Here is an 18,214-nt window from a genome sequence, read left to right on the forward strand (position 1 = left end):
CAGGTATGGTTGAAATTGAAAAACAGCAATATATTGACAAAATGTGCCTTCTTTAGGCAACAACAGGATTAAATACAAAAAGGAATAAAACAATCCTGCTGATATATTATTATTAAAAATATTATTTTTAGCCGTTTAAAAGTAACCTATTAAACGTACTGATGTATAAAATGTGTAAAAATGCGACTGTATGTAACTAAGTATAACACACAGCTTGCATGAAACAGGAATTAAGGACAATTAATTTTAACAAAATGTACATAATTAGTATAAAAATGCACTTTTCACCCACAATCTAATCTCAACTACCTATTTGGAACAATATACAGCAAAAAGGGGCAGGACTTACTCTGCCATTCACCAAATTTAGCCAACGACTGCAAGTTGAAACATTTTGTTTTAGAAATTTATATTTAAATGCATCAATTTCTTCATTAAAACCTATTTATCATAAAATAGCAATTACAAGTTACAAAATTGTATAATATATATTGATGCAAATTTGGCTAAAGAAAGGAAAGCCTTGAAGGGCATTGTTCACAGATTGTCAAAATGACACTATATGGCGTATACTGATGATGGAGATAAAGTTTAGTTTATGAATAGTGATCATTTGAAATTGATATACATATATATATATCATGTGCAATTACGAAAAACACTAGAATGTACGAAGATATCAAAGATAATAATATGGACTTGTTCTCGAAAAAGGATTTGCCATTGATTTGAGTTTTGGATTTTTCTGCAGGGTTTTTAATTTGTAGTTTATAAAATATTTTGTTCGTTTTGTTTAGTCTTGCAAGTATGTTTTCTACGAATGTTCTTTGAGTACATGGTGTGTTATTTGTATTGGTTAAAGATTTTAAATGCATGGGTATGCTTTTGAGTAATGTGTAGTACATCAGGAAAATACTTGAAGGTATTCTGTATATGTAATATATGTTTAATATCAAAATAATAGAAGTCCTTAATTCTATAGTCGTATAACTGGTCGACATATATAATGTTATAGAAAAACGTCTTATTGTTTGAAGCTATGTCTTTATTGTTACATAAAATAGTTTTTGGTTTGGGTTTATAGATTATGAGTAACATTACTCCATGGGGATAGAACATTAGATAGAAACATGTTTTCGTTAGCAACTTCATGTAAAATATTTTTGCTGATGTTACATTCAAAAAGTTAGGAATCACCATATTATTTTAGAATTTTCTGATAGAATAGTTAACCTGGGATCCTCCTGCTATGTATGTATGTATCCATGTATATGTGTGTAATACTTTATGTGATTAAAATTTGAGAGTACTTTAATAAATTTTAAGTCTTTTAACAAAAACCTTGTATTTCTTGCAGGATAATGCTATTTAGCTCTTAAACCCTATGATATCACTCTGTTCCAGCAAGAAGAAATAGATACAACATTTAAAAAAATGAAATTGGAAGTACATGCACGAGAATCTTTTGTCTGATGTTCAATTTGAACACGCAGTATTTCATGTTTGCAACCTATATATTATTTCTAACATAACCTGATTTTCCATTAATGCGTTGTCCAAAATTTTACAGGCTCTGTGTACCCATATTGAATACAATGCTACCAGTGTGTAGCCCATATTTAGTACAATACTGCCCGTATGTAGCCCTTACCCAGCCAGCAAACATATATCGAGCCGCCGTCGGCCCGATATAGTTTTTATATCGGGCCGATATCGTAAACGATGTTGGGCCGCAATCGGCTTGCCCATCGGCATTTGATCGGCCTGATACCGGCAAAATTATTTATCGGCCCGTCGTCGGCCCGATATCGGCAAAATTGCTTATCGGCATGTCGTCGGTTTTATGTAACACCCTCAATAATACCACAAATACAGCACTTTGCCATGTATATAACAAACAACACTGATTTATCTTATAAACATTTACTTTGAAAAGGCATTATGTCATAAAAACATTAGAACAACTATTTTATTTATTCACTTACATGATTATTTTTATTACAATGAATTTTTTCTTTACCATATAAGATTAATGGTTTATTAAAAATTCTACCAAGAAGGCCAATAAACCAAGTGGACACAGTTTTACATCATTGTTTACAAATAGAAAACATATGAACACACATATATCATACATCTGCGTTTACAATTTAAATATGGCAACTAAAATCTTAACCAAATAAAAATCTAAATTATCCTCAGAATGTACTATGGACAAACAATTGAAAGTGGAGTATTACAATTTGATAATTTTAATGACAGTGTAGGATATCAATTGTATTTCATATTTAACATACATTTCAATGCAATCACAGATAAATAGTAATCTTAAATTATCTGTTATTTCAAAGAGTCTTAACAGAAAAACATAGATGAAGAAATGTTACTTATTCTGTACCATAATACTTAAGGGGTAAAACAATATACAGAACATGTATCATATTATACTTTATAGCAATTACATGTTTATAAACTGATGTTAACGCCTTATTTTAGACTACCTACTCTATACAATTGACAGTGGTAAAGCAAAAAAAATATATGATAATATCCAATAAATAAAGTAATCGCAACTATTAAAATGTAGTCTATTAACGCCACGTTTAGACTGTCAATCCTTAACAAAACAATAAACAGTCTTGAGGCTTACTACACTGCAATTCAGAAGATAAGATTAGAACATAGATTATATAACATCCGTCTTGATACAGGTGTTTAAGTATAATTGACAGCAAGTATGTTTTTACAGTTTTCAAATAGCAAACAATCCATAAAGTCCACATTGTGTCCCAATTTATAATGTGTAAGTAACAACATTATGTTTTCTGTACATAACAAATACAATTACAGTAACAAGAAGATATATGCGGTACAAAACACATCAGAATACATTAAGTTGATGGTACAAAGGAATAATGTGATTGAACCTGGAGACTGATAAATATAACGGCCAAATTTGTTTTATTAAAGTAACATTACTACTTAAAATCAAGGATAATTTCGTACAATATTTCTTAAAATAAACTTAACCAATTAAAAATTGATGTTCCTTAATGGCAATTGCCAAAATTTCAACGCCAGATGTGGTCAAGTCAAATAGATGTTTGTAGATACACAATGCTCGTTGTTTTTTCATTTTAATTTCCCGCAATGATATCTAGTCATACAACACATTAACACTAACATGGTGTTTGTGTGTCGTATGAATAGATATATTCGCAGGAAATTCAAATAGAATTAATTGTGGTCACAAATAAATAAAAACGAGCATTTTGATTCTACAAACATCTATGTAATCATACCACATCTTGCGTTGAAATTGTGGCTATAGCTATATGAAACACTGATTGTTTAGGTGTTAACTTTATTTGACAAAATACTCTATGAAATTTTCGTTGATTTTGAGTGTTTTAGAGACTTTTATAGCCCATTAATTGATGTAATTAGCTCGACAAATGTGTACATATTTTGGTCTTTGTCTGTAATACAATTGAATATATTTTTAAAAAATCATTTTGATCTCAGTTCCATATATACCGGTAATTTACATTCAAGAATAAAATTAAACTCATTTTCGAGTTTACAACAAATAAATACATTTCTTTGATCTAATAGAATAGACACAGGTCTAGCCATCTACCTGTCTCAATATTTAATCTATATGATAAAATGCATACTTTTGATAAACTTAATGGAAACTTTTTTACATGACAAATATTCAGGTATGGTTGAAATTGAAAAACAGCAATATATTGACAAAATGTGCCTTCTTTAGGCAACAACAGGATTAAATACAAAAAGGAATAAAACAATCCTGCTGATATATTATTATTAAAAATATTATTTTAGCCGTTTAAAGTAACCTATTAAACGTACTGATGTATAAAATGTGTAAAAATGCGACTGTATGTAACTAAGTATAACACACAGCTTGCATGAAACAGGAATTAAGGACAATTAATTTTAACAAAGTGTACATAATTAGTATAAAAATGCACTTTTCACCCACAATCTAATCTCAACTACCTATTTGGAACAATATACAGCAAAAAGGGGCAGGACTTACTCTGCCATTCACCAAATTTAGCCAACGACTGCAAGTTGAAACATTTTGTTTTAGAAATTTATATTTAAATGCATCAATTTCTTCATTAAAACCTATTTATCATAAAATTGCAATTACAAGTTACAAAATTGTATAATATATATTGATGCAAATTTGGCTAAAGAAAGGAAAGCCTTGAAGGGCATTGTTCACAGATTGTCAAAATGACACTATATGGCGTAGACTGATGATGGAGATAAAGTTTAGTTTATGAATAGTGATCATTTGAAATTGATAAAATTATAAAGTGTTACACACTTGAAACTAGCGTTACACACTCGAAACGATTGAATATGTTGAAATAGCTTGTTTCTGTTTATTCCGTTACAATTTGTAGAGTGGCTAGTTTCTGCTAATTCCTTTAAATTGTGTAACAACAGTACACGAACATCACTTATATAAATAAAGTATCAAAAGCAGACTTTGTATATCAGTCCGGATTGCCAAGTGGTAACAGCAATAACTGTTTAATCAATATAATGACATACAATGGTTCGAGTCTCGATAACGGCAAACGTTGTTCTTAATACTTAAATTCTAAATTCTATTCATGTTAGTATATTAACTTAACGCCTTAATATGTAAGAATATTTATATAATGAATCAAGGGCAGTCTTATTTTGAGGATGACACAATAAAAGTCATAATTTAAAGTGTATAAGGTAAGATTAAAATTGTAAACCTTATTAGTTGTAACTATTAACACAATTAACAGTTATATAGAAAGTTAACTAATCATCATAATGTTCTTTGGCCATGGCTGATGTCATCGTCGAAGGCTTGGTGCACCCTCCCTCATGGCAGCCACTGGCATTCGAAGCAATGTTTTTATGAAAAACTCCATGTAACTGTTTGTGTTCAGAAAGACTTGCTTGAGGGCTTCTGAAAAAGTACAAGTTTAGGATTATTATTATATGATTATTTAAATACATGTGCTCAAATATCCCAAGATTTTTAATTTATAAAAACATGACATTTGCTTCCTTTTTCATGGACAAGTATTATTGATAACTTTTCAAATATACAGTGCTATTTAATTTTGATGATCTGTTCTTAAAACCTCAAATATTATGGCAGTTTAATTCATATAGTCACCAGAATAACACATGTTTTAAATTATCTGCATAAAGTATTGCACTACTGCTGACTAGTACTTTATGCCAGGGCTTAACACTAACTTTTTTTCAACTAGCCCATTCGGGCTTGTAAATGCAGAACCTACTAGCCCTTACCAATCTTTCATGTGCCCTGACCCAAGTATATCAAAACCTTTATATTTATCATTCAACTTGTATTTTCTTGTGCGTAGAGATGCAGGGTTTGCACCAATCGACCGCCCCCGGTTTTAACCGGCGGTTTTTACCGGTTAAAACCGCCCCGGTCAATACTCCCGAAGTGGTCATTACTGGTCAATACTGGTCGATTGAACTTGACCCCCAATTTTAATTTATATTCCATGCATAATTTAACAATATTGATAATATAAATTGAACAGACTTGTTGACAATAATGTCTTAAGCTATTAATACCCACTATTTTATACCTGTTCATGCAATTTGTAGGCCAATCTCTCAAAATTTTGCAAATAAGTCAAAGTTGGTCAATTGGATTTTTCTGGTTGATTGAACTTTTTTTCAATTCTAATGAATTATGATGCTCAGATTTTTGTGTGCTTGATTCAACAAGAACCTGTCAGTTACTGTGTATGAGTTGTTCCTCATACCCCACTGTCCCCACAGTCTTCTAACAGTCTTCTCACCTATACAGGTTGCGGCACCCAAAACTGATAATAGGGCCTTAAACGGCAACTTTTTGACACAATCCTTACTTGTCATGTATTCTTGCATTGATTTCTTTAAATACTTTTTAAACAAAATAGTAAAAAAAACTTTAATTTTTATTGATATAAGAATATAAAATCATAATAAGAAATAATTATTAAAAGAAAAAAAATAATTGAAAAGAAGAGTAGACCCACAATAAGAAAACATTATTTGTTGGCAAAATCAAGAACTTTGATTGTTTATTTATTTGAATACCAATTGAACTTTTTAATATGAAAAGGAAAAAAACCCTCTTAATACAGAAAGGAAACAAGTGAGAAGTAACTATTAAATTAATAGCAAGTACAATGTAATCTTCTTTTGTGTGAGTGATATAAAATAGCCTAAGGGCAGATTTGCTTAATTGTCAATATCAGAGACATAACACTGCATGCATTTTATTACCAACTAAGAGGCCAGATTTATAACCCTAGAATACACAAGAGTTCTGTTTGTCCATCTGCTTATCAAATAGATATATCAATAGATAAGGGAAGTGCTATTGTACATACAATAGTAATAATACTTTAGTAACAGATGTGATACACTGAGATAAAGATATTGCCTTAGTCCTTATGTATTTGAGGCTGTTTCCATAAATAATAAAGAAGTAACTTTTTTCAGCTTTAAAGATTTTTTTTTTACAATAAATAACCCAGAAAAAAGTTTATCAATTACAGAATAATTATTGATTTAATATAAAATGGCTCCTTTGTAATGTTTAAATGCTACAATTTTCAATCGACCAGTATTGACCAGTTAAGACCAGTAATGACCAGTATTGACCGGTTTTAACCGGGTATTGACCGCCGGCCCGGTCAATACTCAATTGACCGGTCAATATGCCAACCCTGTAGAGATGCGCAAAAAGGATTCAATAATTCTTATTAGCGTGCCTTACTAATGCTAATGAATTCAATATTCATCTACTTAAGACATCTATTTGTAATCTACACGCCATTTCGGGAGAAATTTCCTTTTTTTTCCCTCATACTTTCTCTTACTTTCCTCCTTCCCTTTTCTTGTCTTATCTGAGGAACCCCCATCCCCACCCGTAAAGCCAAACATTTTTTACATAGATTGCCGCGGTTACTGTCTGACAACAAATGGTAAGTGAATCTTAGGTTTCGCAAAATAACGTGGTACGGTAGTCGTAACAATGGTACAGGGTTAACTCTCTACTAAAAGCCGGGATCGACCATTAATATTAGTTTTGCTAATTGAATTGCGTTAAAAAGATTGTCAAAAGACTCCTAATCAGTCAAACAAATTACAATTATTTAAAATTGATAAATAACTAATAATTTTATAGTAACTTTGTGTTAATGTCGAGTTGCCTTCATCCACCCCGGACGATCCTGGGCGATCCCGGCTTTTAGATTATAACGTATTTTCATCGAGAAAACACGTCACTACGAGGAAACCAATCAAAAACCGTATCTAGCGGAATTCCGTTTAAAAATAGGTACTGACGTGTTTTATCAGGAAACCTGCCGGGGATTTTCTGAATTATTGGCCTCTTTTTGATTGCAATCAGGGGGTTCCAAATCTATTTCTATCTATCTATGTATCTATACTGTCTAACTCCCCTTGCGGGTATTATTGACAGGTGCGCAGTCAGTGCAAGATAAAAGTGTTAAGGTTCATGGGGGATAAAATTCATTAAAACTTCGCTTTGGGTTTTCTTCATTCAATGTGGTACAATATGGTCAAGCTATATATCATTTTAAAGCTTAAGACGGATAGAATAACATAAACACATTTTTGACACTCAATATTTGTGTGCTTTATTCATATTTTGGTTTAAAACCAATACATTTTTACACTAATTTACAAAATCTCAATCTAAAGTAAGGAAGGATATGCACTACCTTAAGTTGAATAAATACAAAGCTATACACATATACAAGGTCAAGTTAGCAACATTTCACAGAAAATTATTGTCATAAAACAACAAATGAGTTTTTATTCAACTGCCTTTTTTGGATAAATTTCCTAAACAAAGTTCTAAAAATAACTAAGACGTAACTACTTTTTAAAAATCCAGGTATGTTGGATAATAAGAGTAAAAATTCTATTTCAAAGGCTTAACAATTTTGTTATTTACCTCTCAACCAAATTGCAAATTTTAAACCATCTCCAATTGAAATAGATTGTGGACGAAAAAATAAAATTGTAAAGGAATATAAAGAAATTGGCAAACCGATTGATTTTATATTTCGATTCCTTCTACCCATTTTGAAAGCGTGGCCATCGCTGTGCTCCGTAGAAAAAAACGTGCAAAACAAATCGGTCGAAACCACGTGCAGTGGTGAGAAAACCGGGTATGTGTATACACATACCTGAGAAAACACATACTTAATTTGACAGTTGGGTGGCAACTAGTAAAACAACTATTAACATTAATCAGCAAGAGATCGCACTAAATAACAGAAATGACCAGGGGTGGTATTCCAGTAGCTTCTTAAAAGATGAGGATAAGAAATAATCTTATCTTATTTTTTAACTTAACTAAGGATAAAATTGAGATATTTCTTAAGTGGTATTCCGAGGAAAATCTTAAGGTAATCTTTATTAAGATTTGCCTTAAATCTATTTTTAACCTCAAGCGGAACGAATGCTAATTTGCATAAATTTTCGGTTTTTACCGTTCTAAATAAAGTAACGGAAGTTTCATCTGCGCATGGGCGAACATTTGTTGCCAGACGATAATGTCAACGAAGATGGCTGAAATAGAAAGCAAGAAGAAGCGGTCGGAAAACTTCAGCGCCAACGACTGCTTGTTGCTGGCTCAAATTATAAATGAGCCGGTTAAAGAAGGGTCTATTATGACCCGTTATGCTTATCTAAAAAGCAGATTCAATCCATGTAAGTATAAACAAACGTTATTTTTCATTATTCGTTATGGTGCAGCTGTCAATTTTGACATATATTAATTATGATATTTGGCCTCTTGTTTTGTACACACATATTTTTTTAGTCGACAAAGTTAATAAATTTGACACGATCATGCATTAACACTTTCTTTTTATATAAAATATACTTATTATAAAAAATGATTTTTAAACTGGTAAACTAAAATATGTCACAATTAGGCTATTTGACAGATGAAAGTAGTAAATGTTTATGACAAACAGACACATAACAGTTTTGCTTACAAGCATGTTGTGGAATCATTAAGTTGACAAATGTCAGCTATTTTGTAGCATTACTTAAGTCTATTATTCATGATAAAAGATAGTTTTATTTCATATTTTCTAGCCTTAAAATATTAAACCTCAAGTTTATTTATTGTTAGCCATAGTTTGCAGTGTGGTACAACTGTCATGTTTGATTGTGTCTAAATACATACATTTAAAATTAAACTCTATTACAGTTTGATATGCAAATATCATATTTTCAGCAATTACTTCTGCATCAAAAAAGATTATGTGGGAGACTGTCTCTTCCATTTTCAATGTGAGGGCAGAGTACCCGAGGGAATGTATAGTCCTGCAGAAAAAGTGGGACAATCTGGTACAGACCCACAGGGCCAAATATCAAGACCATCTGTTGGCACAAAACAGAACAGGTTAGTACTTGTATAAATAATCAATTTTTAAATAAATTTTAGGAAAGCAACCAATCCTCAAGGTTTGGTTTATGTAATATAAGGGGTTAAATTCTTTTTTGTTTAACAGTAAAATTGTTTGGACCTTATTGTATACATAAAAAATCTGTCTTATGAGCAATAATTCAATAGTTTTTTATCAAGTCATCATTTTTTGTTTTAGAGTAATTGATAAAATTATTATTTTTTGTTTAACGGAAAAATTGTTTGGTCCTTATTGTCTACCTAAAATATATGTCTTATGAGCAATTATTCAATTGTTTTTTTATTAAGTAACCATTATATTATTCAACATTTTTTGTTTCAGTGTAATTGATAAAATATCAAATATTTGTACAAAAATATTAAACATATATAAAATATGCCATAAAACCCCCAATTTGTCACCCAATATCCAAAAAAAATGCTATACTGCAGGTGGTGGAGCTGTCACCACTGTGCTAGGGCCAATTACAGAGGCAATTATGGACGTGGTTGGTAGAAGTTCTTCCAACACTGTCGGAATAGTTGAAGCAACATTTGACAGCGGGTTTCTACAGCTTGATGCATTTGATGCATTTAGCGATAGGTAATTTATTTCTTTAAAAATTGAGGGGGGGGGCGGGGGTATCAGTTATACAATTTCATTTTGTCAGACGTTTTTCTACAGTTTCTGCATGTAAGAATACCTAACCCATTCCCATTTATTTCCAACTTGTTTAAAAAAAATCCCAATTCAAGAATAATAGCACACAAGTCATAAACAACACTATTCTTCAGTCTCTATCATATCCAAAAAGATTAAACAGATAAATTCTGAGATCATATCTATTAATGTGTAATACATAATTATATTCACTATATAATTACCCTAGTATACAATACAAATTGAATAGCATTAAAAATCCCTTATGCACCTATGTTCTTTTTTCCCCCAACAGATAAAAAAATGCCTAATTTTTTATATGCAGTATGTTGACAAAGCAATTAATTATAATTATTTTTTTTTAATTGGTCAATCAAAGCCCTGGGGCATCACAAGGACCTCAAACAGCTACTGCAATCCATCTGCCGACTGCAGCACCAAACAGGTTCAATCGTGCTTTGCCAGTAACTGGTAGTGGACCGGCTGCAATTGCCAATGATGCCACAAGGTACTTATCACATTATGGGTATACATTGGTGCACAAGAATTGGTTTAAAAAAATATATAAAATAATGATCAACCAAACAAATTGGATACATGTACTTTAATTAAACATAATTTAAATTTAACAGGTTTCAATTAAAACACACTCATGCATTTTGATGACATCAAATAAACAAGATATGTTTTTGTCAGAAACACAATGCCCCCTATTGCACAGCTTTGAAGCCATATATTTGACCTTTGACCTTGAAGGATTACCTTGACCTTTCACCACTCAAAATGTGCAACTCCATGAGATGCAAATGCATGCCAAATATCAAGTTGCTATAAGTCTGTCACACCTATTAATTGCTAGTAATAATGCTTTTTAAAACTGCAAACATCTGGCGCAGACCGCTGTTATTGAGAATTCTACTGTCATGCACACTTCCAGGCCAACGTGCAACAATATTTGTTATTTTGTCAAAAGCATCAATGACAATTTGAACATTTATACTGTGAAAACCTTTTCGATTCACATACACTGCTTCATCTTCTGATGGCGCCTTTATTCTTACATGAGTTCCATCAATTAATCCCACCACTCTTGGAAATCGGGCAATTCAATGAAAATGTTCTACCTGAACATCTAGCTCTTGAATGGTGGTTGGAAATTTAATAAATCTGTTTACAAACCGTTGAGATGAAAGTTGTTGTGTAACCTCGTTAATTACTTTAGAAACGGTGGACTGTGAAACATTGTGTATGTCGGCATCATTCAATTGTATGCCACCAGTTGCCAAGAATCTTAAGGTCAAAAGGATTTTTTCCATGGCAGAGAGACTATTATGTCGGTGAGTTGCTGGCTGTATTCTTGGGCCAAGTAATTGTTCCAGAAACATCAACCCATTTCTATCAAATCTGTACCGTTCTAATAGTTGACCATTTGTAAGAAGATCAACTATATTTTCTCTAACTTGCATGATTGTCTACAAAAAAAGACAATTAAACTTCATTATTAAATAACGATAAAATATATAAATCACTTACCTGCATTTCATTTAAAATCCAATGGAGTTTTTGAACAATTTCTCTGAAGTGCCAGTGCTTACTTGTATGTAAAGCACGTCACTTTCTGAGAATGCATTCATTCATTTATATCCATTATCCTTCAGTTATATCACAAATCACACAATTTCAATACACTGCAGTTAAATCCTTCCAATCTTTGTACAAAAACGTAACGCGTGTCACAATAACGTGTATTATTATCAACCACCATTTCAAAATGGGTGGGGTAATTTTATTGAAGAAAAATTAAATATACAATTCCAATGTCTTTTTAACTTCCAAACACCATCATTACAACAATATCTAACCATTATGTTGAGATGTTTTTCATATTTTCCTGAATAATGAACGATTGGGAAACGTTATTTTCGCAATAAACCATAACGCATTTATAACTTTCACAGTTTTACAAAGTGCATTTATCCCATTTTCACAGCGACATTGACGGTATAACACGTTGTGGAATATACTTGCTTGTATTCAACACTGTGGAATATACCTGTCGCGTGCACGGACTACTTTTTAAATGACGTCATGCGATATGCGCTAAAATTAGGTCGATTGGTTCATTGATCGAATTTTAAGGTCATCCATTAGAAGAAAATGTGCATAGTTTGCAGAAAAATATATATATGACATATTCACCAAAAGAAATGTTGAAATAAAATATAAAATTACACGATTTTTGTTTTGTTATATTTTTTATTTATATTTACCTTACCACTGAATGATTTTTTATAAGAAACAAAGTCGACAAAACTTAAGCTTCAAAATTATACGACCTTCAACCTTTAAATCTAGTTCATATGACATAATTTTTCGCCATCCGTGTAATGAATCAGCTGATTGATGGCGTCATAAAATGACATACTTATTGCGTCATTTTCCCCATGTTTTTGATAATTTATTATAAACGCGACTTATTTCACATGTTTTCTACATGTACTGTAGATCTATGTCGACATATCTGAATTGTCAATTGATCACATTTTCCTTATTTCGTGTAATGTGCATTGTTTATAACCAAAGCATATAGATCTACTTTTGACATTTAACTTAAATATTAAGAATGTACAACAAGCCATACACATATCGCACAGTTCATGAATAATCTGCTATGTTTGCTTTCCTATTTAATTCACGTTAGGCATAGAGCTGTGTAAAGTATAAGATGGTAAAAATAGCACCACACTGGAATTGGGAACGTCCCATTTTGTACACGGGTATTTTCTACTCATTTATCTGTTGTGTACTGGAATGTTTTCCATTCTTTGTGTATTTATATATTAAATTATTTTCTCGTACAATAAGGGCATTTACCATAGATAAATAAAACATTGTGCAAGTTTAAACATAATTATGTTTGTATGCAGAAATCTGCAAATGCAACCGAGTTTACCAACGGCTATTATTAGATAAACTGCTCCGGTTCATTTGAACAGCAGTAATGTACAGTAAATGACGTAGCGTGTGACGAAGAAGAAAGTTTATCGCGTTCATAAACTCATTTGAATAAAGTGATAGAATGGCATAAGGGTCTTTATTTAACTATGCTAAAATAATTATTAAAGACCCTAGATGAAAAATCAATTTTTGAGTTAAATGGATTATTAGATGGATTTTAAAGGGTAATTAAAGGTAAGATACTAGTTCTTACGTGTTTTGATTTCTGTTTGTACTTTTGTCGTTCCCTGTTCTCGGGGAAATGATTTTAACATGAGCGCCATTGATGCATCGGATCACACACGGCATACCCTTAACATTAAATAAAAACACGTTCTGCGCGTCCTTAAATTCGTCGTCCGAAGTCGGAAAACGTATTGCCCTGTATATTTTGTCAAATGAAGTGTCAGTCGCTGTTGTCTGTTTACTCGTCAAAATTGTCAAGGTCGTCGACAGCTAAAGAAACTTCAGCGTACAGTTTATTTAGTATTGACAGACCTGTACAAAGTCGACCCAGTCAAAAATCATAAAAAGCGACATTTAAAGTTATGGTAGCCAGAACTAGGTCGTCGATGGTGTACATGTATGTTGACATCGACAGCATTTTGTCAGTAGCAATCGCCGCCATATTGGATTTTGATCATTTTCTTTCGAAAATAGAATGAATTATAGTAAAGTAAAATCATCTTTTCGCGGTCGTTATGTGTTAAAATTCGCATACTGCGTAAAATTGAATGTAGGCATATGGTGATATTTTTACTTGTTTTACAGTTTATGTGTGAATTTTTTAAAGACTATTTTGCGTACCAGAACAAATACATGTATATCACTACGCATGGTTAAATTTGTTAGACTTTAAGCGCTTTTATGACTGAATTAAAATTATTGTTAAGGTTATTAGATCTATTTATGTTAAATGTCACGTTGAAAAAATCAAATGGGATAAATAGAATACTAGGATTAGCGTTGAATACAGAGAAGTTTATGTTGCTCGGCTCGAACACCGAAAGCGCTCGCCAAGGCTAACCTAGTATTCTCTATTTATCACACCACAGTATTGATTTAACAAGCGGATACAACCGACTATCTATAAATAAACTCGAGTTGTTGAGGCTACTTACCAATAGAACATCGCTCTTTATAAATTGTTCTCCAAAATTGCACGTCAATATTAAAATACGTGTAAATAAATGGGTACCGTAAATAAACAATGGACGCGTTTGTGTTTTTAACTTTAAGGACGAGTTTAAGGGAATAATTTTGTCTCTTAAATTTTAAGGAAAAAACGAACAGTTTTAAGGAATTTCTTAATATAAGAAATTTATGGAATACCACTTAAGAAATTTCTTAAATATTAAGGAAAAAACTGCTATTTTAAGTGAAAACGTATTATTTAAGGAAACTTCCACAAGATAAGAAGCTACTGGAATACCACCCCAGGTCGAGATATCATCACTTACCCTATTTGAAATATTTTCCAGCTGAAAATTGTCCCCCACACGTCTTTTTTAGTTTATTTGTATTGTTTTTATGGAGCCGAAGTGCATCTCACAGAAAATCCATCCAACTTTCGTTGTTTTCACTTTCGTTATTAAAAACTCCGTTTAAAAGAATTATTTCTACTTTTAGATTGTTAAAGCGATGTATTATTATATATTATCAATAGAATAGTATACCGTGATGAATTTAACGGAGTTACCTATCGATCTTTCTGTCAGTCTGTAAGTACTATTTTATGCGCAATAATATAAGTAATGTGATTCGACAACGATTTTAAACATTGGTGAAATGCTTCTTACATAGTTATTCTTTTGAGTGTTTATGAGGTTTGATCGTGCAGTTTTCAAACATCAACGGAAAGATTACAATCCAATGCATTTGTCATCGTAAACCGTTTGGAATGTCAATTAGGCGATGAGTGAGTTTTTAGCATGTTTCTTTCTATTTTATTAATTTAAAAATGGCTGCCCCCATGGTGATGAAATGACATGCGTTCGAGTTTTGATATTTCTAGATATGTAAACTTTTTTTTTTACTATTTAAGCGTAACTTGCCCTCGTCAATGTCGATATTAATCACTAGTTATATAATTTTCCGACGAAATACGTGGAATAAACATGATTCAGATTTTTGAAAATAATGTATATTTTATTGTTAAAATCGCTTTGTATTTTGATTGATTTTGTGGATGTTATGATACGTTGATGTTCAAAATTGGTAGCAGTTTGAAGGAAAAACATCCTTCAAAGCATATATGTATACATTTTCAATGTGGCACTCTTCTTTTAGTCAAATTTGAGTTCAATGCTAGGGGTCCCACATTTTTCAAATTGAAGCCTCTACATGAACCTTAAATATGAATAAGTGAGGAAGACAAAAGTATGTTTGATTAATCATGCATGGTGAAGTGATTTAAAGTTGGAATGTTTGTTGTCTCCGACTTCACTCTGGGATTTAATTTTCATCTGATCGTACTGTATTAAGATTGTTGCATCTTTGAAAAGCTTATTTAAAATGCAGTTTATTGATATATAACACATAATCCCTCCCAAAATACACACGACCGGTCGGGCATGTTCCTGTGACATTGGCTACGTAGACCACGTAGAGATATCATCACTTACCCTATTTGAAATATTTTCCAGCTGAAAATTGTCCCCCACACGTCTTTTTTAGTTTATTTGTATTGTTTTTATGGAGCCGAAGTGCATCTCACAGAATATCCATCCAACTTTCGTTGTTTTAACTTTCGTTATTAAAAACTCCGTTTAAAAGAATTATTTCTACTTTTAGATTGTTAAAGCGATGTATAATTATATATTATCAATATAATAGTATACCGTGATGAATTTAACGGAGTTACCTATCGATCTTTCTGTCAGTCTGTAAGCGTTCTATTTTATGCGCAATAATATAAGTAATGTGATTCGACAACGAGTGTAAACATTGGTGAAATGCTTCTTACATAGTTATTCTTTTGAGTGTTTATGAGGTCTGATCGTGCAGTTTGCAAACATCAACGGAAAGATTACAATCCAATGCATTTGTCATCGTAAACCGTTTGGAATGTCAATTAGGCGATGAGTGAGTTTTTAGCATGTTTCTTTTATTTTATTAATTTAAAAAATGGCTGCCCCATGGTGATGAAATGACATGTGTTCGAGTTTTGATATTTCTAGATATGTAAACTTTTTTTTTTACTATTTAAGCGTAACTTGCCCTCGTCAATGTCGATATTAATCACTAGTTATATAATTTTCCGACGAAATACGTGGAATAAACATGATTCAGATTTTTGAAAATAATGTATATTTTATTGTTAAAATCGCTTTGTATTTTGATTGATTTTGTGGATGTTATGATACGTTGATGTACAAAATTGGTAGCAGTTTGAAGGAAAAACATCCTTTAAAGCATATATGTATACATTTTCAATGTGGCACTCTTCTTTTAGTCAAATTTGAGTTCAATGCTAGGGGTCCCACATTTTTCAAATTGAAGCCTCTACATGAACCTTAAAAGTGAATAAGTGAGAAAGACAAAAGTATGTTTGATTAATCATGCATGGTGAAGTGATTTAAAGTTGGAATGTTTGTTGTCTCCGACTTCACTCTGGGACTTAATTTTCATCTGATCGTACTGTATTAAGATTGTTGCATCTTTGAAAAGCTTATTTAAAATGCAGTTTATTGATATAGAACACATAATCCCTCCCAAAATACACACGACCGGTCGGGCATGTTCCTGGGACATTGCCTAGCCCGGACCTAGGTACAGGCAGTAAATGTCGTTAGGACGTGCCTTAGTGTTAAGCCCTGTATGCTGTTATAAAAGTGTACTTTTTACGTAATACAAATAGCATTTTAACAACCAAAGAAAAAACTTCAGGAATAGTACGCGACCTGGAACTATCGTGTGTGGTCTGTCAGAAGACAACCTTGCCGATTCCCCATGGCACTAGAAATGTGGGTTGTCTGTTGAGGGCTGGGTCTTGTCAACAATAGTGGTGAATCTTTCAATGAAACAACGAAACACAAATATTCTTAATTCGTACAAATAAATTTAAAAGGTATACACATCCAATTAAAAAGAGTGTACAAGTAACAAAAACAGCAAAGTATGAACGCTCGGTAAAAAAACTACCTCGAGAAGATATATTACGAATCGATAATTCAAATTCTTCACGTACCATCACGTTATTTACGAGCAAATCTACATGTGCGTAAAAAATAAAGTTAATTATATATTATAATCAACAACAACTAACTTGAACTTTAATGAAGATCTCCGAAACAAAACGCAAGACGCAATGTTTGTGTTCGAACGCCTCATTTAACTTGACCGCCAGAAAATTCCTTTGACCGAACGAAATTATCGTTTTGAACGAAAACATTTACAACCACAACGGGCCGTTGTCGGCTCGCTATCGGCAAAAACAAGCACAAGTTGCATATTAATTATTGGCCATATTTATGTTTATTGGTACGAATATATGTATTTTGTAATATTTCATTAAACACGTTGCATGTAAAGTGACTTTTTTGGTAGTTACATATATCGGGCGGCGAAATGGATTAACATCGGATAGACATCTTGCCGATTTGCCGATATACCGTTTTGCTACCGATATCTATCCGATAGTGGTGTGCTGGCTGGGTATTGAGTAAAAGGGCTACCCGTATGTAGCCCATATTGAGTAAAAGGGCTGCCTGTATGTAGCCCATATCGAGTAAAAGGGATGCCCATGTTGGACCTATATGGGTCCCATGTGGGCACCTATATGGGCCCCATGTGGGCTGACAACATGGGGCCCAGATGGGTAGTGCAACCGGGCTCCATATGGGTCCCATCTGGGCTGCCCCATATACTTTCATGGGGCAGCCCAGATGGGACCCATGTGGAGCCCGGTTGCACTCCCCATCTGCGTCCCATGTTGGCAGCCCACATGGGGCCCATATAGGTGCCCACATGGGACCCATATGGGTCCCATATAGATTGTTTGCTGGGTAATTGTATTCGAAATTGAGTACATTTGATTTGACATATCAAACAAT

The 18,214-nt window shown here is 32.5% G+C and overlaps 1 protein-coding gene and 1 long non-coding RNA gene across 2 annotated transcripts in view; one reads left to right on the forward strand and one right to left on the reverse strand.

The window, feature by feature from the left end:
• LOC127846695 (NLR family CARD domain-containing protein 4-like) overlaps positions 1 to 18,214 on the forward strand; it is a 755,110-nt gene that overhangs the window by 585,415 nt on the left and 151,481 nt on the right. The gene's annotated exons all lie outside the window — the stretch shown is intronic.
• On the reverse strand, positions 4,720 to 17,541 carry LOC127846726 (uncharacterized). The gene is made up of 3 exons (XR_008033633.1): positions 17,428 to 17,541; positions 17,063 to 17,172; positions 4,720 to 4,987 (listed from the first exon to the last, which is right to left on the reverse strand). It is a non-coding gene; the product is annotated as an uncharacterized LOC127846726 (long non-coding RNA).

This window comes from Dreissena polymorpha, chromosome 9 (assembly GCF_020536995.1).
Source record: "Dreissena polymorpha isolate Duluth1 chromosome 9, UMN_Dpol_1.0, whole genome shotgun sequence".
Classification (NCBI taxonomy): domain Eukaryota; kingdom Metazoa; phylum Mollusca; class Bivalvia; order Myida; family Dreissenidae; genus Dreissena; species Dreissena polymorpha.